Raw genomic sequence first — 27,161 nt, 5'->3', positions numbered from 1 at the left:
TCCTGTGCCCCGCGGGAGTTTGGCAGCATCCCTGGCCTCTCCCCTACTGGGTACCAGTAGCACCCTTCTCCCCAACTGTGACAAAAATGGCTCCAGTCAGGGCTGAGTGTCCCCTGGGGGCAAAATCAACCCCCCCCCCCCGCCCGCTGAGAACGTCTGGCCCAAATAACCAAGTGTGGTGTGCAGGGGACTGTGTGTCACCGGCTGGCGATAATGAAAGGGTGTTGGCGTAGCCCACTGGTGGACCCCTCCCAGACATGTCATTGGAATTTGCATTTTTTGCTCTCAGGCGACCTCCTATGGGTCGCGTTCTGTGCAAATGAGAACGGGCCAAGGCTTTCAGGGCAGGCAGAGACGAGATACAGATGAAGCCTGTGGCATTCCTCCTTCTGTTTAAAAGTCCAGCAAACCCAGAGGCACAGAACAGGGCCCCCCCGGTGTCGCCGCCGCCGCCCGGGGAGTGAGACCCGAGTCCCAGCTCTGAACCGTGGCAGTGAGGAGGCGGAGTTCCAGGTGGGACCACCCCCTCACCCCCGGACTCCGTCCTCTGGAAGCCGTGGGGTCGGGGTCGGCCGAGGTGCCACGGTCTGGCTGCCCCGGGAGGGCGTGGCCTCGCTCGACACCCAGAAATAGTCCGCGGCTTCGGGGCTGGTGCCGTAACGTGTTCGAGGTCGCCGGCATTTCCCCGCCGCTGACTGGCCGTCGCTGTGTTCACACAGGCCGGTCTTTGCTCCCTGGGCTCCGTGAAAGGGTCTTGTGTATGGGACGTTGGCCCGAAACAATGAGGCCACTGTCTGCCGCCCTGGCCGTTAGGTGTTTACATGTCCGTCTGTCCTCGGGCGCCCCTCCGCCCTGTTCTCTGAGGGCGGCCGGCGCTGGAAGCATGTTTGTTTTTCCTTTCTGCTTATTTACTTATTTTGAAACGTTCCTTGTGGGCCTCAAGAGCTTTTTTCTGGCTTCACCTTTTCATAGCTGCTGTTACCGAGATCGTATATGACGTCTCAGTGTATATATTGCTTTAGATCGTATACATTGTATTATCGTATTATTACACTATTCATTGGTTCGTTCATCGAGCTCTCTTTATGTATTTAGCGCTCACCGCCGGAAGTCCCCGTCCTCACGAGCTCGCATTTGAGAGACGTGCGTCTGCACGTCACGTCAGTTGGCGACAAGCACTGAGGAGGAGAGTTAGGCAGGAGCGGGTGGGGCCGGATCAGGTCAGGTCAGGTCAGTCCAGGAGAGGTTCGCCCTTGACTTTGGTGGGGTCAGGGAGGGCCGCATGCAAATGGGGCGGCACTCGAGCAGAGCCCTGAAGAGCGTGAGGAGGCAAGCCCCGCGGGGACCCGGAGGAAGCAAGAGCAGCCAGGGCAAAGGCCCTGGGGTAGGACGTGCTGGGCACGGCCATCACACGGTGGAAGCCAGCGCGGCTACGGCAAACGTGAGCCAGGCAGAGAGGCCGGACGTGTGGCCAGGCCATGAGGGTCTTGTCGAAGCCAGACACGGTTTTGCGTTCGCCACCAAGCCTTGGGAGGATTTGGAGCTGAGAACTGACCTGGTCTGACGTTTGAAAATGGGACTGGCCACCTGCTGAGAATGCAGTGCGTGTAGCTGGGAGAAGGGCAGGAACAGGGGGACGGTGGGTGGCGGGGAGGGAGGGAGGAGGCCATCGCAGCGTTCAGGGCCGGGCGTTGGCCGTTCGTCCGAGGGACAGAGGCCGAGCCAATGGCTCGGTGCTGGATGCTTCAGAGAGTGGAGCCAACTGGCCTCTCCGGGGATTGGAAGCATGTAAAGCAGGACCAGCCGATGATAAAGAATAAATAAAATACATAAAATCAAACACCACGAAAAGCATCGGACGAAAAGCCAGTCTCCTATTCCGCTCTCCCTTGTCTTCAGAGGCGGCTACTACGAGCAGTCTTCCTGTTTCTCCTTCCAGGTCGTCTTTGCGTGTTAACGTGTGTGCGTGTGTGCATGTGCACGCGTGTGCATGTGCGTGCATGTGCATGCATGTGTGTGCGTGTGTGGTGCATAGTCAGAGATTTTTCTTTATTTTCTCAAAGTGGAATCTAATGAAATATATTTTGTAATAACTTGCACTTTACAGCTGCACCGGGTGACCTCGGCCCCCCAGCTGACCCGCCAGTCGCTGTCCGTGACAGCCCTCTGTTTTCGTCCAGCCCTCTTCTCCCAGCACCTGGCACGGTGTCTGATAGGTAGTAACTAGCTGTTCGATAACTATGAGTCGAATGAATTAAATATCCTGTCATCAGCTTAACCGATTTCCTGTTGGTTGATATTTCGATTGTTTCTCTCTCTTCTTTTTCCCTGCCTTAAACACTGCCGAGATTCCCGTACACACGTCTTTTCGCAATTGAGCGTGTGCGTCTGCAGTGTGAATGACCAGATTTGGGATCGCTGGTTCAAGGCTGCGTGCCTCTTCCATTTCGACGGGCGTAGCTGGATTGTCCTACCCAGAGATCTCTTCACATCAGTTATCAAAGCGATTCCCTTCCTCCCCTCTCAGAAGTGGGCGGTGATCAATCTTGATCATCTGTGTCAAGCTGATGGGTAAAAACAGCATCTTGCTGGTTTTGATTTGCATTTGAGCTATGAGAGGGTTGAGGCGTTCTTAAGAGCGGTCTCCGCTGATTAACTCCTTGGCCCCGTCTTCCTGAGCGCCTGATGGTAGCATTCTCATTCTCGGCCCCTGTGGAGCCGTCCTGGGTGACAGTAACCGAGACTTGCCGAGCCCCTTACCCTGTGCCAGCCACAGAGCTAGGAAGTCCACGTGCGTTAGCTCGCTGAGTCTTCCCGGGAACTCTGTGAAGGAGGGATGGTCAGGATCCTCACTTTCAGTTAATGAAACGGAGGCTCGGAGAGAAGCGAGCTAAGCAAGTCAGCCGAGGTCATGCATCATGTAGCGAGTAGGTGGGGAGCTGGTATTTGGATCCAGGCGGAATGCTTAACCACCTTGCCCTAGAGATCCGGGCAGCCGGTAATGGCCGTGACTCTCCTTGGAGGCTCGGCCATTCTGGTAACTTGAAAACAAAATCCAAGGCACCCCTGGCTTTGGGGAGCAAGCAGACCAGACACAGGCATGAAGCCTCGGCAGGGCCTGGGTGTGGGCGCTGCAGACGGAGCTGTGTGCTGGGCATGTTCAGTGACACGGCCAAGGCCACCCACGAGGACAGAGTCACCTTTCTCCACCGAATCACATTTTCTCGCGACCGAGTCCTCAGCTGCTCTGCAGACCGGGGTCTGGGGGCCAAGCGCAGGGGTGTCATGAATAGTCAAGATGTAGATTGGGTCAGATGGAGAGAGAGAGAGAGGTGGCTGGAAGCCAATGGACAGGCAGGTGGAAGGAAGGAAGGAAGGAAGGAATACAGGACGGAAGGAGGAAAGGGGAAAGGCAAAGACAAGAAAGGAAAGATGGAAGGGTGGATTAATCAGTGGGGAGATACCATATCAGTTCACACCGACCCTGCTTCAAGGACCAGGGATCGGAAGATGGGGGGCCCGTGCCCACCACGGACCCCTTTGGCATCTGGTGAAACCACTGGCCCTCTTCTCTGAACAGTATTTTTAAATGAAAAAAAAAAATCTGAATGCATAGGATCACAAAGGAAAGCAGTTATATTGAAACGCTCGAAATATATACAAAAGGGACAAATGGGTGGAGGAATAATGCCACTTGCGCCTCTATTAATACATCGAGTAACTGGACTGGGCGGCGGGCCTAATGACCGTGATTCTGGAGTAGTGGCAAGCGTAAATCGTATCCTGAGACATCTGCTACCAGAGCGACGTGGACATAAAAATATCCGTCGTTTCCGTCGGTGTCAAGATTCTCAGGTCTCGCTAGGACCTCCTCGGTCTGGTGCCTGTGTTCGTAACAGAAAACCGTGCTAACGTTCAGTCATAGCGTCAGCAAAAGTAATTATAGAAATCAATGCGTCCCTACGCGAGACGCCCGGAACTCTCTCCATGGGCCCCCCGACCTGGGCAGCGACCCCTGGGCTAGATGGGCGGAGAGGTCCCTGGGAGAGAGGGCGAAGGGCCTCCCGCGTCGCTTAAATGAGTTGTCTCGCCGTCTCTCTCTGTCCTTCTCCATCCCCCAGCCCCCGCCCGCCCCCACCAGCCGTCTGAGCATTTACAGTGGAACCGTCGTGAGGTCAGTGGCCTTTGGACATTCGTCCCCCGTGGAGGCGGGGGCTCCAGCACAGGGACACTCAGCCCGGAAGAGCTACGATGAAAGCCGGAACCGGGGTGGCGCAGAGTGGACAGGGCGGGGTTCGGGCAGGTGCAGAGGGCTCAGGGCTAACTGACAGGGACGGGCACCCTGTGCGGTTGTCGAGGAGAAGATGGGGCAGACCGTAGAAAGCCCCCACACCTGTTTCCCCGGGAGACGGGGCCATGGGGGGGCCCCCTGGGACGGAGCGGTGTGGGACCCTGCACCCAGGGTGGATACAGCGCGGCAAGGTTCGCGCGGGCCACCGTCTCCCAGCAAAGTACGGGGGCCACAGGGGGTGCGGATTCATCCACTTTGAAAAGAAGACCCTGCACTTCGCAGGGGTTTTAATGCCTTTCTGGGGCTGAATGATAATTTCTTTTCACAGCTACAGCTGTCGTGATAGACGACCTTCTGAAAAGCCATAATGGCGACCACAGAATATCGTATTGCAGAATGTATGACTTTTCCCAGGGCTTTGAAAGCGTCATGTCCGGCCTGTGCAGGCAGGAAAGGCCCCACTGCCCTTCGTCCGGGGGGCAGGCGAGCGTCCTCTCCGGGGCAGCTGTCCCGGCCGCGGTAGCCGTGGGCAGGGCAGGGGCCGATCTGCCACACAGGCAAAGCTCCGACGTGTGGGGGTGTCGGCTCGGTAGACTCCAGGGTCGGGCTGGCCCTTCCGCGAGGAATTCAGCCTGGCCAGGCTCGCCGACCGATTTAGAAGCTGACCTTTTACGAGGTATGTGTGCGTCTCTTTGATGGCCTGGGGTGACCCTGGGAGGATTCGTGCGCACACGCAAGCGCACGCATGTGCACACGCACACACATACACACACACACGCACGCACGCACACACTCTGGGGGGACGAGGTCTCAGTTGGCCCCTTTTCACACCTCTTTTTCCCCTTGCGCCTCCTCCTCCTCCCCCTAACTTTGGACATCTGCACTGAGAATGCACCGTTGTCCCGGGAATAGGATTCTTTTCCCCACCTGCAATGAGATGACAGTAGTGGGAAACCCCGGCGAGGGGCCGTGGGGTTTGGGGTCCTTTGTTTTCTGGTTGGCTGGGAGTTACGACAACGCCACGGTTTCGGTCCTTGGCTTTTAAAATACTTCCAAAGTGTGTCAGCCCGGAACTCCCAATATGTTCAGCCCACTGCGCATCCCGAATGCTGGGTGATTTAATAACGCAGCTGTCAGGTTTCTTCCTTCCTTCCTTCCTTCCTTCCTTCCTTCCTTCCTTCCTTCCTTCCTTCCTTCCTCTTTCTTTCTTTCCATGCCGTGTGCTCCATTCCCATCCACCTCTCTCCATACGGTGTGCCCTGCAGGATGCTCTTTGTCTCCCGCCTCCAATGCAGAGTCTCCCCAGCCAGCCAGGCAAAGCCCAGGCGCTAACCGCGCCCCCCCCAACCCCCTCCCTCTGGCAGCCTCTTCCGTAATCCCCAGCACGAGCCCGTGGCCCGCAAGATCATTTCACGCAGCGTATGAACGGACTCGAAAGGCATCAACAAGCTACCTGTTTATTTCTCGAGTTACATTCTAACGTGTGGCAATTTACACCAACTCCCCTGCCACTGATGGGTCACACTTCCCTTTTAAATTAGATCGTTCAAGAGGAAATGGGAGGATCCGCGGGGGGCACGATTGGAATCGGGGAGCAGTGACTCGACTCCCGGCCGTCCCCAGGCCAGCGTGGTGGCCGATCCAACTCAGTTTTCCGATCTCGGTTTTTCTTGTCATGGAATCTGCCTTAGACATTGCTTAGCCCTCGTTTCGGGCAGTCCGCAGCCGGTATTTATAGAGTCCCCATTAATCGATCTTTTTTTTTTCCTGTGGGATTTGTCACTGTCCCCACTAGACTTCCTTGGAGAAGGTGTTTGCAGGTACCCTCAAACTCTACACACTCCCAGGCGGTGAGTAGGTGAAAGGCCTTTTCAGAGAAAGAGTCACTTTTTTTTTTTTTTACTCTAAAGTGTAAGTTTATTTAAGTGAAATTACATATTACAGGTCCAAGAAAGAGGCAGGTAGTGGGGTCAGAGGCCACGGCCGGTAGCTTCTTTCCCAGCCACCTTTCTGCTGGGCAAAGCCCTGGCTTGGGACAAGGGCCTTGGTGACCTCTAGTCCGTATCCTAATAGACCTGTCGGAACCCAAGACCAGCTTGTCAATCACGACATACCAGTAGGGAGCAGACGCGGAGCAAGTGACTGTTGATCGGTTTGTTATAAACACCCAGAATCAGCGTCCTGAGCGGTCACTTCATTCAGCCTCGGCTCCAGACCTGTCCCGTCCAGCATGGTGACCGGCAGCTGCGTGGGGCTGCCCAGCACTGGAAATGCAGCCAGGCCCAGCCGGACTGCGCCCTACAAACTGGACGTAAACAGATTTTATCGCTCCTTTTTTTTTTTTTTTTGCATCGCTTACATGATAAAATCTATATTGGGTTAAGTTACACAGGTTATTCAAATCAATCTTTCTGTTTTTATTTATTTGTTTGCGTTTTCAAACGTGGCTACTAGAAAATTTCGCGACGATGCGGCCCTCGCGACGATGGAGGAAATGAGGCTGGGGAAATAAGAAAAAAAAAAAAAGCCGACCCTGAGAAAAGCTCAGAAAACAGATTTTCTCCGTAAATTGTGCTTCTCTCGTTTCCTGAGCTCAGGGTCTGCAGAGAAGGCACGAGGAGGTGTTTCAGGTCATCGACGGCTGTGGTTAGCGTGAGTTCAGTTCGTCAGGGCTGTGCCTCTGAGGGCGCCTGCTGTCACCCCTCCGCGGGCGCGCACCTGAGCACCCCGCCGTCACTGCCCGTCACCCCTGTTTCCTCCACGGCCCCTGCTCGGGCTGCTCACAGAAGGCTGGAGGTCACGGAGCTCAGAGCTCCCGCCGGCAGACACGCGGCCGGGTGACAGCTCCGCGGCTGTCGGCGGCCAGCCCGGGGATGACTTGAGGTTCGGTTGTCTGAGTGCCAGAGTCCTCAGTCCTGTCTCTTGTGGCACTGACCAGTGTCTTACCTGCGGGAGGCGCTTTGCAAGATGACCCCTTGAGGAGGGGGACTTACATTTGAGGGACGTCTCTGCTCAGGCAGCAGTGTGGCGTGCGAGCACACGAATCCTGTCCTAGGTCATAGGGTCGCCCAAACACACGACAACCCTGCACGGCACAAATGAGGTGGACAGCAGTTTCCTAGTCACATGTACTCGCAGTGTGGGGCACACGTACTGAGTGAACACCCAGGCTCTGTGGGAGGCAGACTCTGTAGAATGAACAGGGTCAGGTGACCACAGGTTCCCACGAGAGGACGTGATCGTCTTGCTGAATAATTCTGAGGGCCGGCAGAGGCCCGAAGCCCTGTACCAGGGGCGATTGGGAGCTGTGCCAGGTTCCTGTGACAAGGCGGGCTCTTTGGCTAGGGGACCTTATCCGAGGAGCAGGAGAGCGGGCAGGAGAACTCGCCATCCGAGGCCATCCTGGTTTGGCCCCAGGTGTCCAGGCAACACATAATATCAGTTTTAGCCCGTCTACCCCAGTGCGGTGGGGGAAGGTGGGTGGGGGTCACCCTGTCCGGGTTTGAACCTTGGCTGCGTTACTCACAGTGAACACGCCCATCAGCACACTGGACATGTCACCATCTACCGTGTGCGTGTGCGTGCGTGCGTGTGCGTGTGTGTGTGTCTGCCCGTCTTTCTCTCTTTCTACAGATATAAATACACACGCACATTTTCCCATTCCAGAAAGCGCTTTAATCCCCTCCCCGCTCCAAACAGCCACAGCGGCATGACCACACCAAAGCAGACACGGCGTTTAATGGGAAGCAGATGTGTGAGTGAGTAAGCCGGCTTCTCGGAGCCAAAGACCACATTTGGCGCCCCAAGTCCTGTTTCCACTGACGAGCCCGAGACTCGGTTTTGCATGGCCAGAGGCAGACATTGGCTCATTCTGTGTCAGGGCCAAGGAGCCAGGCTGTCAGTTTAGGGAATTCCGGGAAGACACGGTCCCCACCCTCGTTCAGGCCCAGTGTCCAAGTTCAAAGCTTTACCTTGGCACGGTGGAGGCAGCCGCCTGGCGTGGGCCCGAAGGGCCTTGAGTGTGGCAGCTGGAGTCCCCGTCCGTCCCCCGGAGGCGAGCTCTGCTTTTCTGGTCTCAGAGGCGGCCTCACCCACGCGTGGGGCCCAGGGGCTGCTCCCGCCAGGGGACTGGCTAGGACCTGGGTGAGCATAAGCATCTCCTTTGCGCCCAGAGTGGGGCATCTGATGGTGTGTCCCTTCCAGACTCACACGCTCTCTCCGTTCAAAGACAGGAACCGCACTGGCAGTCCAGCGTGCCGTGCGATGTGCGTGGTGGGCCTTTCACGGCTCCTCAGTCCTTCCCGCCCCATCTTGGTGGTGACCTTCTCCGTGGACACCCCAGCCTCAGTCACCCCGTGGAACCCCGGAGTCTTAGCCGTGCCGCACAGCTCAGGGGCCTGGACTGGTGTGGTTCTCCGAGCAGTGTGGGTGGCCGTGTTCTGGTACCCAGCGGACAGTCAGCAGAATTCCATAATCCCGGGCCTGGACCGCCCGTCCGTCGCTGCCCCCTTCCGGGGGACGGGTGGGCGTGGCCGGGGAGCTACAGGGATGCTGGGTAGCGCAGCCCAGACGCCCGCTGTTTACAGCCACGTGTTTATACGTGAGCGTTTTATATGTTCATAAACCGACCAGCAATTCTTCAACGAGCACACGCTCCGTGTCAGATGTGGGTCCGGCCCTCACGGAGCTCACGGCCGTGTGTGTGCGTGTGTGTGTGTGTGTACATGTGCGTGTGCATGTGCTTGTGTGTGTATGTGCATAAGAGGTTGTCACACAGATGGCCGTGTGTGCGGACCTGCCACTGACAGCAATGACGATTTATTGAGCTCCCCGTATGTCGGGCACTGGGTCCCAGAAAACTGGTCTCGTTCAGTCCTCAGAGCCACGCTGGCTCGTGCCACGGATAGGCACGGAACGCCTCGTACGTGCTAGGCCCTGTGCTGAGTGCTCGACGTTGCAAGGCAGAACCTTCCAGAACCTAGCCTGTTATTAATCCCATCTCACAAATGCAGAAACCTAAGCTGAGTGGCCAGGTAGGTGCCTTACCTGGGCTTAGCCACCCAAGAAGTGGCCGAGCTATAATACGCCTGACCGTGGAGATCGACCACCCCTTCCTCGCCCGCGGGAGGCTTCTCGGTGGGCACGTCTGCAAAGTCACATGTGCCCGTGTTTGTGCAGGCGGCCGCGCCAGACAGAGCCAGGGAGGGGTTGCCGGTTTCGAGAGTGTGCTTTACCCCTCTGGCTATGAGATCCACTACTACGAGTCTTGTTTCCTTGTCGGTAAAGCCGTTGGTGATGTCCGTGTACCAGACTTGTGGGCTACGAGCAGGGGGAGGGTGTGAAGCAACAAGCCAGGCTTCCAGAGAGACCACTGTGGACCAAAAAAGAACCATATGGATGAAGAACCTCGAAAAGAACCATACAGAAGAAAAAAATAACGATGGGAGGAAGACGGCTAATTTTTTTTTTCAATGCTCTACTATGTTTTCTATGCATAACACATAATACTACAGAACGACCCCAACGAAGGGGACGTTCTTATCCCCCATATTATAAAAGAGGGAAACCGAGCCTCAGTAATGAAAGCGTGGAGTCATGGTTTGAACCCAGGGCCAGCCCCGTCCAGAGCCCGCGTTCTGGGTTCTAGACCCGGCGTTGGTCCCCGGCGGCTCCCACGGCTCCCCGGGCCAAATTCGCCCTCCCTCCCTCCCCCATCTGTTTTCGTAAGGGAGCTTTTATTAGGAACAGCCACGCCCCCTCGTTCCACGGTGTCCGAGGCTGTTTTGAGCGCTGGCGGCGTCAGTGCCGAGCTATTGTGACAGAGACCATATGGCCTACAGAGCTAGAAGTCTTTGCTGTCTGACCCCCTCACTGGCAAAGTTTGCAAACCTTCGTATCTAGACTATCAGATAAAAACGGCTCTTAAATACTAGTTCTAAAACGTGCTGCAACGTGTGAGTGTGAACGCAGGGTGTGTGTGTGTGTGTGTGTGTGCACGCACATGCACGTGCACAATTACCATGAAATTGCAGCTGCGTGGAGCCCTGGGGAGACCAGGCCGTGGTAACTTTCCCAAGAGTTAAGTTTTACCCCCAAGGGAATCTTTCAAAAGTGTATCGCCCAGTTTCCCTGCCTTCTGAAACAGTGGGCTCACGGGGCTGGGCGTGCATTCAACCTTCCTTAAAGAAATCTCGCTTTCATTTCGGGTGCTAGGTTTTGAGTTCTGCAAAAATCACTGTTGACCCCTGACGGTGTCAGAAATGCCGGAGCTCTTCCCTCGGTGGCCCTAGCCTCCTTTATTTTTCGTTTTTTATCTTTCTTGTCTTTCTGTCTCCTTTTCGATCCTGTTTTTTCCGCCCTTGCCTTTCTTGCCCACGGCTCTCCCTCTCTGCTTTCAACGCGGCTGACTGGGATGATCTGTTTCCTCTGCTTCCCAACTCCAGAAACCACCAGATTCACAAGAAATGGGCACAGAGTAGGTGGGTGGCGATCGAGGACCCGGGTGCCTGAGTGCCCCCCCTGCCCTTGGCTGTCCCGTGGAGCTGAGTCCCACGGGAGTGAGGTCGCACCATGCATGGTCTCCCCATGCCGTCCCGAGGCGGGGAGGCGGGCCCCGTTGCTCACTGCCCGATGGCCTCGGCGGTCTCAAGGTCCCGACTGTTGACAGCCGAGGTTACAGCAGGCCCTGGAAGCAGATGGCGAGTGTGCCTGGCGCCTCAGACTCTGCAGAATGCCAGGTCTCATCCTCCGGTTTGAGCTATGCGTTGCTTTCATCTCGATGACAGATGCGGGCCGAGGGAAGGTCCGCGGCGTTTGGCTCACCGCGGTGGAATTCGAGACCTGGGGAATGCAGACGCGCCTGGGAAACCCGAGCGCCGTTTCACGTTCGGAGTCATGTTTTTAAAATAGAAACGGATGGTAGTCGAGAAGGAAAAGGCAGCTGTCATTCGTGTTTAATCGCCGGACCCGAAAGTGGTTGACTATTATCGTCGATGGGCGTTTTAACCACCTCGCGTAATTCTTATTGTAATCTACGCACTTGGTCTGCCAAACACGTTTGAATCCACTTTCGTTTTGCGTGGTGGCGGTTTCTGTTTTACCGTCTGCCACCGGCGGGGCCGGCTTCGCGGACGGGTGCCCTGGGCAGCCGCGCAGAGCTCCATGCTCTGTAGGACCCCGACCCTCGGTAGAATGCCCTGATGTCACCGTCTTGAAACCCCTCATTGTTTTTGAGCAAGAGGCCCTGCGTTTTCATTTTGCAGCGGGCTCTGCAACTTCCGTAGCCGGTTGTGGCCGTCGCGGAACAGGATCATGATTCCGTATGGGATCGAGGTTGGAAGGAGCTTCGTAATCGACCTTTCGAGCCCCTTTGTTTTGAAGATGGGGAAACCGAGGCCGACATAGGGACAGAAGTGACCTGTCCAAGGTCATAGGGCAGTGGCTGCCAGATGCGGACCAGTGGGGCACTGTGGTCCTCTGCTTCCTCATCGTCACAGCCTCCTGGTCCTGCTTAGGGGCGATGAGCAAATGTAACAATGATCCAAGCAGTTAACACTTACACATTCAAATCCGCCGTGTGCCCTCCCTCCGCCAACACAAAAGCACACAGAGTAAGTGACCAGTTAGCCGCAGTATTCAGAAGTGGCTACTTCCTGTAATGGAATTCTTATTAATGGTATAAAAACTGAGATAAAACTGTCTCAAAAATGCCAGCAATTTCCCTGAATTAAACATTTGAATGGCATTTTTTTTTTTTTCCTACTGAGGAAAGAACTATATTCTCATAGTTGGAAACTTGGAAAATGACCAAAAAAAACAGAGTCACCATGCCACGGTTTTTATTATATTTTTTCCAGTCTTCTTTTCCATGTACATGCATTTTGTACGTAGTTCATCTCAAAGTCTGTTCATTTGGACCTTTTTGTTCCATTTAACATTATTTTAGGTCAAACCATATGAAACTGCTGTTTTTGCAGATCGAAAAGGGTTGAATATTGGCAATTTAATGTTGTTCGACAAATTACAAAAACATCTCCTTAAATCATTGCGTATTGTTTGCAAGCATGTTAATTTGTTGTACAAACTCTCATCATGGGGTTGCATGCAGATATGTAACTTACTGAACCACTTGAGACAGTTATTATATTTTCTAGTAATTAGTAATCATAACATTATAGGTAAATACTTATGTATAAGTTACTTTAAGTCATATTCTGATAAAGCATCTGTTCCTTCGCCGTCATAGATGAAATATTCTTTTAAAAGTAACTTTATGTTAAAATAATTATTATATGAAAAAGCTTGGGGAAAAGGAGAAGGAGAGAGAGAAGTAAAATCATGAACTCTAATCTTCGATGCTTTTCTCCCTGGGTCTGTTTTCCACATTGATATGCATTTAAAAACCTACATATTTTTTTTTGTCCCCCAAGAACATGTGGGGAACATTACATAGAATATTGTGAGTGTGACTCAGTGCATTCCCAGGGACCGTGGGGGACCTCCGAGCAGGGAGCTACTCAAAGTGTGGTCCACGGATCAGTGCCCGTCACCAAGTGTTTGTCACTGGGTGTCCTGAGACAAATTCAGAAGTCGAGGGGGGAAAGCTTCTAGAAACTTCTGTAGTCACTGGACATCGCACGGCACCCAGGCATCTCCATCTCTGCCGCCGCCGCCTCCTCCTCCTCCTCCTCCTCCTCCTCCTCCTCCTCCTCCTCCTTCTTCTTCTTCTTCTTCCGATACTTTATTTTTGCTGTTGTTGGTTTATTTTACAAAACAATCAGAGACGGGGGTAAGGGAGAAGGCTTTCACATCCAGGGTCCAACGCAGGGAGAGAAAGACACTTACTGGATCGCCTACCGGTGCAGTGCCGGGCAGTTAAAGCTCCCGCGTGTCCTCTCTTGTCGTATTTTTCTTTTTCTGTCCCTTTTTGCTGCTTTCAAAGAGCACGTCTCTCGCTCTCTCTTTCCCTCCTTTTCCTCGTCTGCCCTCTTTTTCTTCCTTCCTTCACTCTCTCTTTTTTTTCCTCATTATCCCTTCCTCTGATCCGGTAGCAAGGGAAAGAGGGGGCGAGCAAACCACATGGCCACGCTTGTCAGGCCAAGTCAGGAAGTGTCGTCAGCAGGATCTGAGGGTGTCAGAGTCTCTCTGCGAGCAGCAAACCTGCTTTTGTATCCAGCTGTTGTGACAAGTCCTCCGGTAACCGGAGAATGAGGCTTTCTCTTGCTCGGCAGAGACCGGCTGGCTGCATTTTAGCTCTGACGTTGGCCGGCTGTGAATAACTTAGGTCTATGTTTTCAAGCCAAACATTCTCTTTTCCGACGTTGGCCGTACTTTGGCACTTTCCCCACCGTCTGTCCTCGACGTGGAGTCGAGAGCTGGCTCTAGGTAAACCTGAGCATTTGGGGGGGGGGGTACGTGGGCAGTAGATGTATTTTTAGTTTGTTTGCAGCAAGATCCTAAGCCCAGAGACAACGGCGGGACTTTCGTGATGTCCCGGTGCCAGTGAGCAGGAGAGGGTACCTAACTTTGGAGTGGCCCCTCAGAGTCCGCCAGCCTCACGCCCCCTGGGCCGCGCACACACACGCGTCCGGTGTCGAGATCGAAGGGAACGGCGATGATAAACTAACTGGCTCTAGTTAAATAATGTGCTGTTTACGGCTTCTCTGTTTATGAATCAGTTAAAAGCCCTTTTAAATGAAATTGGATAGACTACAAAGCGTCGGTTTCATGTGCTTTATTTGCAGTTTAATCAGCGTGATCCAGCTGCCGGAGTGGAGCGTGCAGAGCGGGGTTTTAATTATCCCTGCTTTGCCCGAGTTAGGAATTCCCAACGGTGCCGTCTGCGCGAAGATGCCAAAAACCGCATTGTTCTTTAATTAGCCGTTGTAATTGTTTTAGTCTAATCTCCGTGATTAGCAGCAGCATTAAATACAGCAGGAAGAAAAAGGCCTGTCCTGTACGCTCGGCCCCAGTAAACAGAGCCATTCTCCCTTCTGGAGAAGGGGTGTCCTAGAAAATCAATTAGAACTCAACCAGCGTCGATTGGAAAATGATCAAGACTCGCCGCCATGCAGACGGGGGTGGGGTGCGGGGGGTGGCTCGGGGAGCTGGTTTATGGCCCTCGGCCCTGCTCGGCCGCAGAGCGCTGCAGCCTTGACCTGTCACGGAGGCGTTTGGACAGGGCTCCGCTGGGCGGCCCCGTCCCTTCCCGGGAATGGGGAAACGGACCGGATAGGCACCAGCTGCTCTGTTGGCCTCGGTTCCTCTGCTTCACGCATTCAGCCAGAAGTGCTTATGGAGCACCGATTTTGCTCCAGGCATTCCCCATCCCCACCCCACCCACCCCTGGGGGGGCCTGGGAACCCAGGGCCTGCGAAGGCAGGCACAGTTCTGGCCCGCACGGAGTCTGCAGTCTGGAGGGGCAAACCTATGCCGACGGAACACTGGCCCCAGCGACGAGTTCACTGTAAAGTCGTCGAACGCTGTGAAGGGGAGAGAGGGGAGGGTTCCCCGAAGGGAACTCGTCCGGGCTGAGGGGCAGGGAGAGGGGCCCAGGAAAGCGAGGTGGCAGCTGAGGCCCAGAGGGTGAAAAAGAGTGAGCTGGACAGAGAGACGAGAGGAAGGGTGTCGAAGGCGGCGGGAACAGCTCGTGCAAAGGTCCTGAGGCAGAGAGGCGTTTGATCCGCCCTGCTCATTCTCAACCAAGTGAGGTGGGAAGGGGCCAGGTTTTGGATATGAGCTCCCTGGGTTCAAGCCCCATCTCCGTTACTTACCAGCTGTGTGAGCAGGTCCCAGTGGCTTCATGCCATTCCGCCCCAACGTTCCCGGCCTGTAAAATGGTGATAACGGTGCCAGAACCTAGTCCGCTCGTCGGAGCGTTTGGTCTGCGCGTGTTCGGCGGTCAGAACGTTGCCCGGCCGACGGTGAGGCGCGGGACGTGTGAGCTGGGGCGGCCCTGACCTCGGAGTCGAACGACATGCGCTGGAGTTCCGTGTGCGAGCTTTGTGGCCTTGGCCTCGCCCCCTAGCCTCGCCGTCCCTGCTTTCCGATGTGCGAAGCTGGGGCAGTATCCCCTAACTGAGAATCGCCTCGTGCTTAACTGAGACACGTCGGCCCGGTCGGGGCCTGTCACAGGTGCTCAGACGACACTAGACATTGTTGTCATTACTCGTGAAGCATCTGCTTGGCGCGTGGCCGGACCTCGATATTCAGTAATGAGAACTTCCCTTCGCTGTTTCTTCCATCTTCCGCATTGTCTGCGGCTCCTCGTTGTCCTCCCCATGCCCACAGAAAGGATAACTCCGTGGCGAGGTTTCCCAGCCTCAGCATTATTGCCATTTGGGGCTGGATCGTGCTTTTCCCTGGGGGCCGCCTTGTGCGTTGTAGAGCAGTTAGCAGCACCCCTGGCCTCTACCCACTGGGTGCCGGTCGCCCCTCTGTTCCAAGTCGTAATACCCAGAATGCCTCCCGACATTGCCAGTGTCCCATGGGAAGGGACAAAATGGCCCCCAGTTGAGAACCACAGCTCTAGAGCGAAATAGAACGGGTAGACCAGCTGCTGATTTGGGAACGAGCAGCGTAGGATATTGGAGTAAATACAGCAAAATCGCGTGGGCGGCGAGGGGCCATCGCAGATAGTTGGGCGGTCCTTCGAGCAGGGGGAGCTGGCCGCGGTCTCGGCTTCGGTTCCACACTAGGATCACCCCGGGAGATGAAAAGAAAAACAAAGGATGCTCCCGCCTCCCTCTGCCCCCAGCGATGCTGATGCCGTTGGTCTGAGGCTACCCGGGCATCAGGATGGTCTAAAGCAGGGGTCCCCAACGCCCGGGCCGTGGACCGGTACCGGTCTGTGGCCTGTTAGGAACCAGGCCGCACGGCAGGAGGGGAGTGGCGGGCCATCCGCTCCCCAGCGCCAGCATCGCCGCCTCAGCTCCGCCTCAGATCAGCCGGCAGTCGATGCTCACAGGCGCACCGGTCCACGGCAATGAAAAGGTTGGGGACCGCTGGTTTAAAGCTCCCCAGGTGATTCTAACGGGCTGCCGGGGTCGACAAACACTGTGTAGCGGAGGAGCCGACATACCTGTGCGAAAGGTGAGGTACTTGGGCAGACTTCCTGTTTACGTGCCGCGGAACGCTAGGGACAGGACTGTGACTACCACTGCTAATGCCTGCGAGGTGCCGTTCATCTACGAACGAGGCATAATTCTAAGTGCTTCACATATGTTAACTCATTTCATGCTGAGCTCTAGGAGACAGGTACTGTCTGTCCTTAAGCCCATCTTAATGGCAAGGCAAGGAAGGAAGGCGCAGTGTGGTTAAGAAACTCAGGTCAGGTGGCCAAGGGCCCAGGTCCCTGGCTTGAGGGGGGGTGGGGCAGGAAATGAACCGGCTTTGGGAGCAGCGTGTCTGCGTTCTGCAGAGTGGGTCGGATGAAGGCCTCTGTGTGTGCAGATGACCACGCATCCACCCTTTCGCTTAGCGAACCTTCTTATTGAGCACCTGCTGTGTTCCGGGCGTTATGCTCGGCTCTGGGAGTACAAGGCTGACCGAAACGGGCAGGGTTCCCTTTCCTGAGGAGGCTTACGATCGCATACTCTGCGGAAGGACCAGACAGACGGCCGGGAAACGGCACTTAATACATAACTACGCGTGTTGAATGGTGGTGATAAGGCGCTGCCGTCAGGTCTAAGGGATGGGGCCGCTTTATACAGGGCGGCCGGGGAGTGTCGGAGGAGCCCGTGTGGGAGGGAGGGAGGCAAACTCCCCAAGGCTCAGATTGCTCAGAGTGATTGGAGAAGTATGGCGGGGAGGGGACGGGGCGTGAAGTTAGAGCAGTGGAAAGCTGCCAGGTGACACGTTTGGTGGTTAAGAAGCGAAAGGCCCAGAAAGACGGTGGAGACACGTCGTCTCCCCAGGGCCCCACAGCTCGCGTCGGAGCCAGAGTTCGGATCCAGGCTATGTGGCCTTGACCCGCGACGTCCCAGAACAACCCCCGCCTCACACTCTGCCCACAGGTCGCCCCGTGTGTTCCCACGTGCAGTTGGGGAAATGCAAATAAGACAGGGCCCTGTCGTGCTTCTGGGGTCCCAGAGCTAGCGAGACTCTCGGGGAAGGCACCCGCTGCACCTCGAACGTAACAGGCATCCGATAAACCTTCCGTGACTTCCTGTCGGCTGCCCGCAAAGTGTCAGGCGCCATAACAAACATTCTTTGTGTATTTCTTGATGCAGTATTGAAAGTAAGCTTTTTGCTACTGATGGACAGTCATTATCCCCGTTTTACATACGTGAAAACTGAGGCCTAGAAAGTGGGGACAGCTCTTTCGAGCTCACCCAGCAAGGGGGTGAGCAGAGCCCCGGGAGGGACCTCGCACGGCCCACGCTTTTCCCCACGACGCCCTTCTGCTTTGTCTCCGCATCGTCCAAAACGCCCGGAGGTTCTCAGTATACGTTGCAGAATCCATGGACCGAGTCGCAGCAGTGCCTTGGGGTCAGCGTCATCGACGCCCGCATCGCATGACCTTGCCTCTGGCTGAGGCTCCGGCTTGGTCTCAGGGTTCGGGAAACAGACCTACAGCTCGTCAGGCAGAGAACGGAAACCCGGAGGCATCGCCAAAGGAGCCCAGGCGGTTTCTTAGGACGTGGTTTCCAAAACAACATAGAGCCTCAGCCTCGCGGCGAAGTCCGCTCCGGCCGACTCAGCAGGGGGTTCTGTGCCGAGGCCACGTCGCCCAGTGGTTAGGAGCCCAGGCCTCGGTGCGAGAGCAACCAAACCCAGGTTCCAGTCCCAGCTCCCCTCCCGTTGTGTGCCCGAGGGTTTATTCGGTCTCCACCACGAGCCAGCATCACTCCAGGCACTGGGCGCACTAAGAGCCCAAGGTCCTTGACCTCAGGGAGCTTAGCAGGGAGAAACCGACTTATAAACACCCAAGCGAACACATACGCAAGAAAACTTCAAGGAAGTGGATCGGCGGAGCTAGGAAAAAGACTGAGCCTAGTGAGGAGATGGGCGATGGCTTGTGTACAGGGCAATGTCTGAGCCCAGCTCAGAACGATGAGAAGAAGCCGGACATCTTCAAGGATGCAGGGGAAGTTCTCCCGGCAGAGGAGGGGCGTGGCCAGACGTCCTGAGGCAGGAATGGGCGTGGCTTCTTGTGGTTGAAACTTAGCTGATGGGTGCTGGGAGGGGACGGGAGCTTATAGAGGTGGGCGGCCCCGGGATCCGAATCTTGTAGGAGCTCCTTGGAAGGACGTGATAAGGAGCTTGGATTTTATCCTAATTATGGAAGAACACATGAGGTTAACGAGATACCCTATGTAAACATCCACGCGGTGCCCGCCGCATGTGCCGGGTCCCGTAAATATTGGCTCTCATTATTTATTGATAGTTGCTTCTTATTGGAGCATTCATTCCCCCGGCCTCTGGTCTACTTACTACCTATCCGTCATGAATCTCAATGGTCGCCTTTCCTCTCGCATCACAAATGACCCAAGGAGACGTTACAGCTCAAAGAACCATGAAGAGGTGGCAGCCGGCACACACCTAGAAACGGAGTCACATCGCCGTTCATCGTCGCCAACAAGGAGAGGCCCCATTAAGCCCGTCTGGGGTTTAAAAGTCAGTTCTTTTCAGAGACCGGCGTCTGCGGAAAATTAGCTTTATCCCGAATCCTTCCACTCTCCAAGCCAGCCGAGCGGAGATCAAACGGGGCCTCGGGGAGAGCGGGACTCTGAGAAATCTGCACGGCGCAGGGAGGCAGGGTAGCCGCATCCCTACCCTCCCAGCTGTCCCGCTACACTCAGTGAAGACCCAGCGCCCATCGCCTGCCATCCCCCAGGCCCAGACGACATGTATCGATATCTCTTCCCCACGTGGTATCCAAAGGCAGAGTCAACAGACCGAATGTCCTGTGGATTCCGCTGCTGGGTTGCCGCAGCCCAGAAAACTCATCAGACAAGGGCCGTGCGCTCGGGGAGCACAGGTTATGTCGCGAGCAGTGAAACATGGCAGCAGGAAGGCCATCCCCAGCGGGGTCTCGTCTAATACCCCCTTTGCGCTCGCACTCTGCCGGGGCCTGAGCCCAGGACGCCTGCCACTTCCTGACCCTCTTCTAGTGTCTTCTGGGAGCTCTGCAGGTCGTCGGCCCCGTGTCAAGGCACGCATGTCCCGGTTTAACCCAGTGGCGAGGATCTCGCAAAGTCAGACCAGAGCAAGGTCTTCCGGTTTGAGTCCAGAGCAAATGGGATGTAAGGGTCAAGGGAGCTGGCCTTGGAGCCAGACCTGGGTGGGGTCCACCATCTCCTGACTTCTCTGGGCCTCTTTTTTCCTAAATCAGGCGTCATTCTGTGTCTCCCTCGTGCGGTTCGCTTACTCACCAGAGTTTATTAAGCACTTCACGTGTGTCGTGGCCCAGGCCGCGGTGCTGGAGGGAATGTGGCGGAAGGCGTGTCTCTGTCCTCGTGGAATAGTAGACGTCCTGGTAGAGAGACGGGTCCAGATCAAGCAGCCAGTGAGTAAACCGGGACTGCAGCAACGGGGTGCTGTGTCGGGGTGCCAGCAAAGACGGAGAAGAACCCGGAATTAAGAGAGGTCCCGCGTGTGAAAAGGTCTCGGGCAGGGCGCCCCGCGGGCTGACATTTAAGCCGAGTCACGAAGGATGAGGGTGGCGGGAGAATAGGATGTGCAGATGCCCGAGGTGACAGGTGCACCGGGTAAGGAGTGGACAGAGATCAAGGTCGCCGGAGGGAGGGAAGGAGATGCGCGTCGGGGTTGCGTGGAGAGGCAGGATCCGAGCACGCCAGGCCCGGGAACTAGACCGGATGTGACTCTAAGGGTTTCCGCGATCTCTCGGCGGCGTCTTGCTGTGGCCTCCAGATTTGCCTGCCTCCTCCTCCCTTTGCGCCCCGGCAGACGGCTCTCACAGAGCCGCGCTTTTAAGGTGGAAGAGATCAGGCCTTGGCGCAAAGCTGGCCAGTAGCTCCTCACACCCCTCGGGGTATCAGCCAAAGACGTCCGATCCTGAGTGAGATAACGCAGCACGTCGCTTTTGGCTTTGGCCGCCGGGAAGCCCGGAGCCTCATCGGCTGTCAATCGAGTCATTCTCCTGGCTTCGGTTTCTAAAGTTTCCCCTCCCTCGCCGCGGTTCTCGATCTTCTGTCCCGAGAGTCGTGGTTTTCTGGCTGCCGCGGCTTTCGGCGCAGGCCTTCCTTGGGAAGCCACGGGAGGGTATAACTTGCAATTTGGTTTACACGCTACTCTCAGCTACGCGTGCATCTACTTCTGGAGAGCAGACCTGTCGACGCCCTCCGAGGAGAACCCGTTCCGGGATCTAGGACCTAGCGGTTTGTAGGCGGCTCTGACGATGACTTCGCGTCGGCACGTGCAGCCGGGCTGGGCTGCCCGCTCACGCGGCCCCCTTCGCGGCAGCCGGGGCGGCCAGTGTGTGGGTGACGGATGGGCCCGCCGGGCTCCCGGCCAGCGGAGGGAGAGCCCTGGGCACACTCCAGGACCACGATCCATTAACCGAGGGCCTGCCGCTCCCAGACTTTCTGCGGAATCTCCTGATCCGAAGTCAGCAGAGAGCTCTGTAGGGACTCCTGGACAGGGGTGACTTTAGAAGTCAAAACTGGTGACGAAGGGGGCGGCGCGTTTGTTTTGACCTGTTGCGGAATGTTCTGAAACCACAAGGTTTTCATGTTCCTTTTGGCTGGACGGGCCCCGGCCAGCGCTCACGACCTTCCCAGAGCGGGCTGACTTATAATTAGTGACCTTGACCCTTCGATGAGGCCTGTCCAAGACAGTGTTTTTGAATCTCTGGACAGATTATAAGCAAAGACCCACCCCCCCCCCCCAAACTCTGCCTTCCCAATTCCACTCGCTCCCACGCAGAGCTCTGTAGGTTAACAGTTTGGGGGTACCCTTCTAGCCTAACCCACACTTTCCAGGGAGGGAACAGGGGAGGCTCCGGGAGGTTAAGAGATAAGAATATTTATCAGGCCCGACAGGGGGATGTTGCTCCCATCGAGACAAAATCGCTCCCAGTTCCGTAGTGGATTTTTCGAAACTTTGTTTTCCTATGGTTTGAACACTTTTTTCCCCGAAGCAAAGGAGAGTTTTATTTATTTATTTATTTATTTATGTTTGTCTCGCCACACCGACAGCATTGTAAGGGAGTGGAATGTCACACTTAAGAAGGGAGGAATTCGCCCCCGGCCCCAGCGATCTGCCCGCAAACCGTCCGGCGGCGGGGGGTCCGAGCCATCCGTGTCCACGTCCATCAGTCACCTGGACGTGTTTGTACGGCCTGGGGACATTCCCTTCCACAGAGCCCAAGTCGCCATAAAAGTCGGCAGCAGAAGGGAGGCCTTGTCCGGCAGGTCGCCGGCGGCCCCGGCGGCGGAGGGAGGCCCGTTCGTGAGGGAGGCCTTGTTCGGCGGTGTGAGGGCTTGCTGTGTCCTCTCTCCCCGCTCCCGCCCACCCCCGCCCCGGCCCCTGCTGGCTTGGCCCAGAGGAAGGCCGCGCACCCGGCCTCCTCCTTCCCGCCCTCACAAGCAGACCGCTGTGAGGCTGCCAGGCTCCCGGGCAGGGGCTGGGACGTGGAACAGCAGATTCTTGTCTGGTCTTGACACTGGCAGACAGCCCAAGCCAGCCCTGTGAACCAGCCCGGGTACCTGGGGCCCGGTGGGCAGGCGCGTCTTTGAGCCAGGAGGGAGCATGCCTAGGAGCTGACAGGGCCGGGCAGGGCGTCTGTGGCCACTGCCCTGGCCCCCAGCTTTGCCACGCGACCCCCTTCCTTCTCCTTGCCAGTGGGGCTTCTCCCCAGTGGACCTGGCACTTTGGGACGGGACTAGACCCTCCGCTTGGTGCCCAGAAGTCCTTTCCAGATACAGACATGCACGGAAGCCTCCCAGGGCCATGAGAGTTTGCGGAACGACCGGAACTGGCCAGGGAAGCTGGTGGCTTGGAGCCAGGCTTCCTGAATCCGAGGCCCGCTCCAACTTCTACTTGTGCAAGTGTACGCTCTCTGTGCCTCAGTTTCCTCATCTGCAAAATGGGCTCATAATAGAGTTGCCGTGAGAACTAAATGGTAACACACACACATACACACACACACACACACAAATGCGTGGAAAACGTGGAAACCTCATAAGGTCTGTGGTTTGGTTAAGGGGGTGAGTCGATGTTGATAGTCTGGCCTTGGTATGGCACTGCAGTTACCCAAGAAGTCACCCCTGGCGGAGGCAGGCGAGGGCACACGGAATCCTCGGTCTGACCTTGGCAACTTCCTATGAGTCTATAATTATTTCTTGTAAAAAGTTGAAAAAGAAAGCAAAGTATGTTAAGGTCTGTAAGGCCTTGGAAGAAGGCTTGGGGCACGGTAAGCCCTACCCGGCTTCAAGTGACCATGGAGATGGTGTCGATGACAATTTGGGGTGTTTTATCCCATCCTTGACAGTGCTGTGCCACGAGAGATCTTTCGGGCTAAAGAGGAGCCGAGTTTCTGTGACCCCCGGGTCACCCCCTTCCCCCAGCCCCCAGCCCTGGGTCCCCTGAGCTCCAGGCGCAGCTGATGAATGCATTCCCAGAGCGAGCCTTGCTTCGCGCTGCTTAGTCCTGCTCATGCAGGGCCCTCTGCGGAGGATGCCCCTCTACCTAACCCCCGTCGTGAGCCCAGCGCATCTTCATCCTCCCGGCTCACGCCTTGACTCTTCTGGAAGGCCTTCCTGGGCCCCGCCGAGCTCCCCTGGGCCCCATAAGGCTGTAAAGCAGTGGTTCTCAAAGTGCGAGGCTAGACCAGCACACAGACCTGGACAGGAGAGAGACGCAGTTCTCAGCCACACCCTAGACCTCCTGAATCAGAAACTGGGGTTGCAGCCCGGTGGGGTCTAGCTATTTGCAGCCCAGCAAATCCTCTGGGGGGTTCCGACGAGCCTGCTGTAAGGCGAGCATGTCTCACATGTTAGCACACGTCACCTCGCATCCCGTTCACAGTGGGTCCTGATTCAGCAGCTCTGGGTAGAGCCTGGATCCAGGGTTTCCAGTGAACCCCCAGAGGATGCCGACGCCTCGGGGCTCCTGAGTCCTCTCCACCTCTCCCTTCTGCTGCCAGGGCTGTAGGCGCTTGGCGATGTGTTACTGTTATCGAAACAGTGGGTGCATTTGCAGGGACCCCTTATTCTGTGGTTCTTCAAATTGACGGGACGGAAGACAGGGAGGATCCCGGGGGACCATGGTCATCTCGCTGCCACTGTAAAAGGGAGGTGGAGGGGAAGGAGGCTGTTCCCAGCCACCCGTTCCTCCCAGACGTGGCGGGGTCCTGGAATGGAGTCACAGGACGTGACTCCCGAAAGGGACACTCTCGGTCTAAACTGGGAATGAGCCTCTCCCTTCTTTCTCCTGTTCATGCATTTTTAAAATCTCTTCTGCAAACGTTTGCCGAACCATACAGGAACAAAGACGCACCGATGGGCCACATGGGTGCGCACTGTGTCCTCAGGCAGCAGCATCCTTTCCTGGGGACGGGTGTCAATCATGGAGCAGGACAGTGATGACCGCGATGGGAGGGGAGTCTGGGCGTTCTGAAGCTGTTTAGCTGTGGAACTCCAGGGAAGGGCAGCGGTTTCCGTGGGGGAGCGATGAGTGAGCTGCAACAAAGTGCGGGCAGGGTGCGGGTTCTTACAGGAAGAGGAAGTGGCATGTGCAAAGGCCCTGTTCTCAGTGGGAATCTGATGATGCCTGGAGAGAATGCTAAGGGGGGAGAGAGAGAGAGGGAGGGAGGGAGGGAGGGAGAAGGAGAGAGGGAGTGGAGGGCTGGCAGGAGTCAGGCATGCAAGGCTTTACAGGCTGCAGTAAGAATTCCATCTCTATCTAAGAAATGGAAGGGTTTTAAGCAAAGGAGTAGCATCCGATTTGCCTTTCTGAAGGATCATGCTGGCTGCAGGTGGGGAAGGGATGGGAGGAAGGGCGGGGGTCAGCCGAGAATCTGCTGCCCTTGTGTGTCTGCCGGCCAGAGTGGACCTAGAGAGAAGGGGGTGGACCCGGGGCGGGGGACGTAAGGCTCGGGAAAGACCAGCTCTGGGACGTGATGGACAGGAGGGTGTTGAGGAAGTGTCCAGCGACTCAGCCCACCTGCAGCTCATTCCCACAGGCGGGTCCTAGAGGTCTCGAGCTGCCTCCGCCTTTGCAGGGGCCATGTGTTCCCGCCCCGGCCCCCCGAGCCCAGCCGCCTTCGAGCTCACATGGCCTCTCGCCCCTGCCAGCCCCGTTCCCAGCGGTCCCTCCAGCTGGGCACCTGTGACCGCGCATTTTGCTTCTCCCTTCCTGTCCCCCCTCGACACCTGCCCCAAGGTCTCGTTCCGATGCTAGACAGGGGCCCGGGTTTTTCCAGCTCTAAGCCCAAACCCACCGACACACACGTTCACTCCCTATGCGTTCAGCTTCTCGACGGCAGTGACTGCCGTTCCCACGAAACGGGAGCATCAAACCCCCTGGGACCAGAGGCTTCCGGAGAGCGTCCTTGAAGGGAGAGAGGCGGGGCGAGCCACATGAACCCTTCGGGGCTGGAGACGTGGCTCCTCGGTCCGCGCTGGTAGCGAGGCCGACGGCACAGGCTGGTGGCAGCCCTCCGCCTCGGAGGCGCCACGCGGGGGTCCGTCCACGGGCAGCGCCCCCCCACGTCTCAGCCCCTCGTCCGACGTAAGCGAGAGCCGGGCTGAAGCGGCCGAGGCCAGCGGGGCTGAGGCGTGCCTTCCCCCTCTCTCCCTGGCCCCTGCCGACGCGTTTTGCTGAGTGAGGGCCCACTGTGTGTCAGACACTCTCAGACCAGTGGCTCTCAGCCAGGGACGACCATGCCCCCAGGGGACATGTGGCCACGTCCACAGACATTTCTGGTCGGCACACCTGGGGCGGAAGGAGAAGGAGGCTCCCGGCACCCAGTGGGTAGAGGCCAGAGGTGCCGCTAACCACCGCTGGGTGCCCAGGACGCCCGCCCCCGCCCCCAGCCAAGACTCCTCTGGCCCCCAGTGTCGGCCATGCGGAGGCTGAGAAACCCCGTCACCGACCCTTCGCGTGCCCGAGTCTCCCCCTCTCCTCCTCTCAAACACCAGTTGAGCGTTCTCTGCACGCTAGGCTTTTGCACGAATCTTCATGTCTCTCTGTCTATCATTCACGTCCGGTGTATCGGTGACCTTTCGCCTCTGTTCTCAGTATCAGCTGTGGCCCTGGGCTCCATGCCACCCAGTCCTTGTTTGCTTTTACTCCTCGTGACGATTGGAGGAGATGGACACTATCTTCCCCCAGAGAAAATAACGAATCCCGTTTACTGAGCATCTGCTATGTGCCAGGGACTGGTAAGGATACTGACATCGAATCCTCGTGGCAACTCCAGTTTCAATTAGGTTCCATAATCCCATTTGTCCCAACGTTGAAACGGATGCTTGGATCGGAGAAGGCGCACATTCAAGTTCACGCGCCCAGGGAATGGGGGAGGAGCTGAGGATGGGGGTGATCTTTCGGCCTGTGAGGATGCAGGTGGAGCTTCGGTCCTCTCTGCATTCCAACCGCCTTGGAGCCAAGCGAGAAGACACTGTCCTAGAAGCCCCTCCGCCCTTCACAGAGGAGCGGGTGAGGAGCAGACGGTCGGTCGAGAGGAAGAGCTCCGGGGAGATGACGGGAAGGGCTTGCTCGCTTCCGCCTGTCCCGTGCCTGCCCCATGTTCCACGACCTCAGAACTTGGAGCAGCAGCGTCGAAGGCAGGATTGGTCATCTGTGACCCACGACTGACATTCTCCTCGGCATCCTCCTCTGTCGGGCGGGGGAGAGGACGCTGTCCCGGGCCTTGCGGGGTATTTAGCAGCGTCGCTGGTCTCTGCATACTAGACACCAGTAGCTCCCACCCCACAGGCCCCAGGTGTGAAAACCAGCAATGTCTTCCCTCTGACTCCTCTTAGGACTCTTTCTCGTAGAGACTCCCAGGCATCAGCCCCCCCAAGCAGACTGACCCCAGGGGGGGAAGGCTGAGCACACAGAAGCCTTCCCCGCCCACTCCTCAGAGGCCAGGCTAGCCCCTACTCCCCTCTCTCCAAGAGCAACTGCCCCGCTGAATGCCATTTGTGGATTCTGCCTCCTCTTGGCACAGGAAGGCCCCGGGACTGAGAAGCGATCCAAAGCCTGATCAATCCCCTCTTTTATTCAGGGTAAAGTTTCCAGCCGGAGTCGCTGGGAAGATTTTCCACCTCGCTGTGCAGAGAAGCCCTCTTATGAAAGATGTATTGACGAGTCCCCTTGTACCAAGACGTGACCGGTCTCTGAAAGGCAGGGAATAAGTATCCGCTGGCTCTTCTTCCTGCCACAAAAAAAAAATTTAAAAAAAACCCTCTTCAGGTCAAATTTCCTCTGTGCCCAAGCACATTTGATTTAAACCATTTTGCTGCGAAATATAAATAAAGTAGAGATGGCTCCTGTAATAATAGAGAGTAACTCCCTGGTGATATAGTTTTGACTTCCAGAAAATAGGGCATTAAAACTACAGGCTCGGATAACTAGCGGATTCACGGGCTCCAGCCACACCGGCTCACCCATTCCAAGCAGCACACGTGAATGTCGGCCAGAGCCACGTGGCCAAAAAGACCAGACACTCAGGTTCAAGGCTCGGCTCTGCCTCGCTCCCGCTGCGTGACCTTGAGTGAGTCACCTGGCCTCTCTGGGCCTCGAACCCCTTTGTCCTGTATAAAGAGGGGGCTGGCATACATCCCCCGAATCCCCCTTGGTTTCATGAATGTAAGAACATCCGAGACTTGGAAACTCAGACTTACCAGAAGGAGCCATTTGAGGGGTTAGGAACCAACGTTGCATTTTACCGAAGGATCCTGAT

General features: G+C 56.5%; 1 protein-coding gene across 1 annotated transcript in view; it reads left to right on the top strand.

The window, feature by feature from the left end:
* Positions 1–27,161, top strand: part of XYLT1 (xylosyltransferase 1) — a 258,893-nt gene that overhangs the window by 87,468 nt on the left and 144,264 nt on the right. The gene's annotated exons all lie outside the window — the stretch shown is intronic.

The sequence above is a fragment of the Rousettus aegyptiacus genome, unplaced genomic scaffold (assembly GCF_014176215.1).
Source record: "Rousettus aegyptiacus isolate mRouAeg1 unplaced genomic scaffold, mRouAeg1.p scaffold_m13_p_8, whole genome shotgun sequence".
NCBI classification, from domain to species: domain Eukaryota; kingdom Metazoa; phylum Chordata; class Mammalia; order Chiroptera; family Pteropodidae; genus Rousettus; species Rousettus aegyptiacus.
This window is presented reverse-complemented; position numbering and strand designations above follow the sequence as displayed.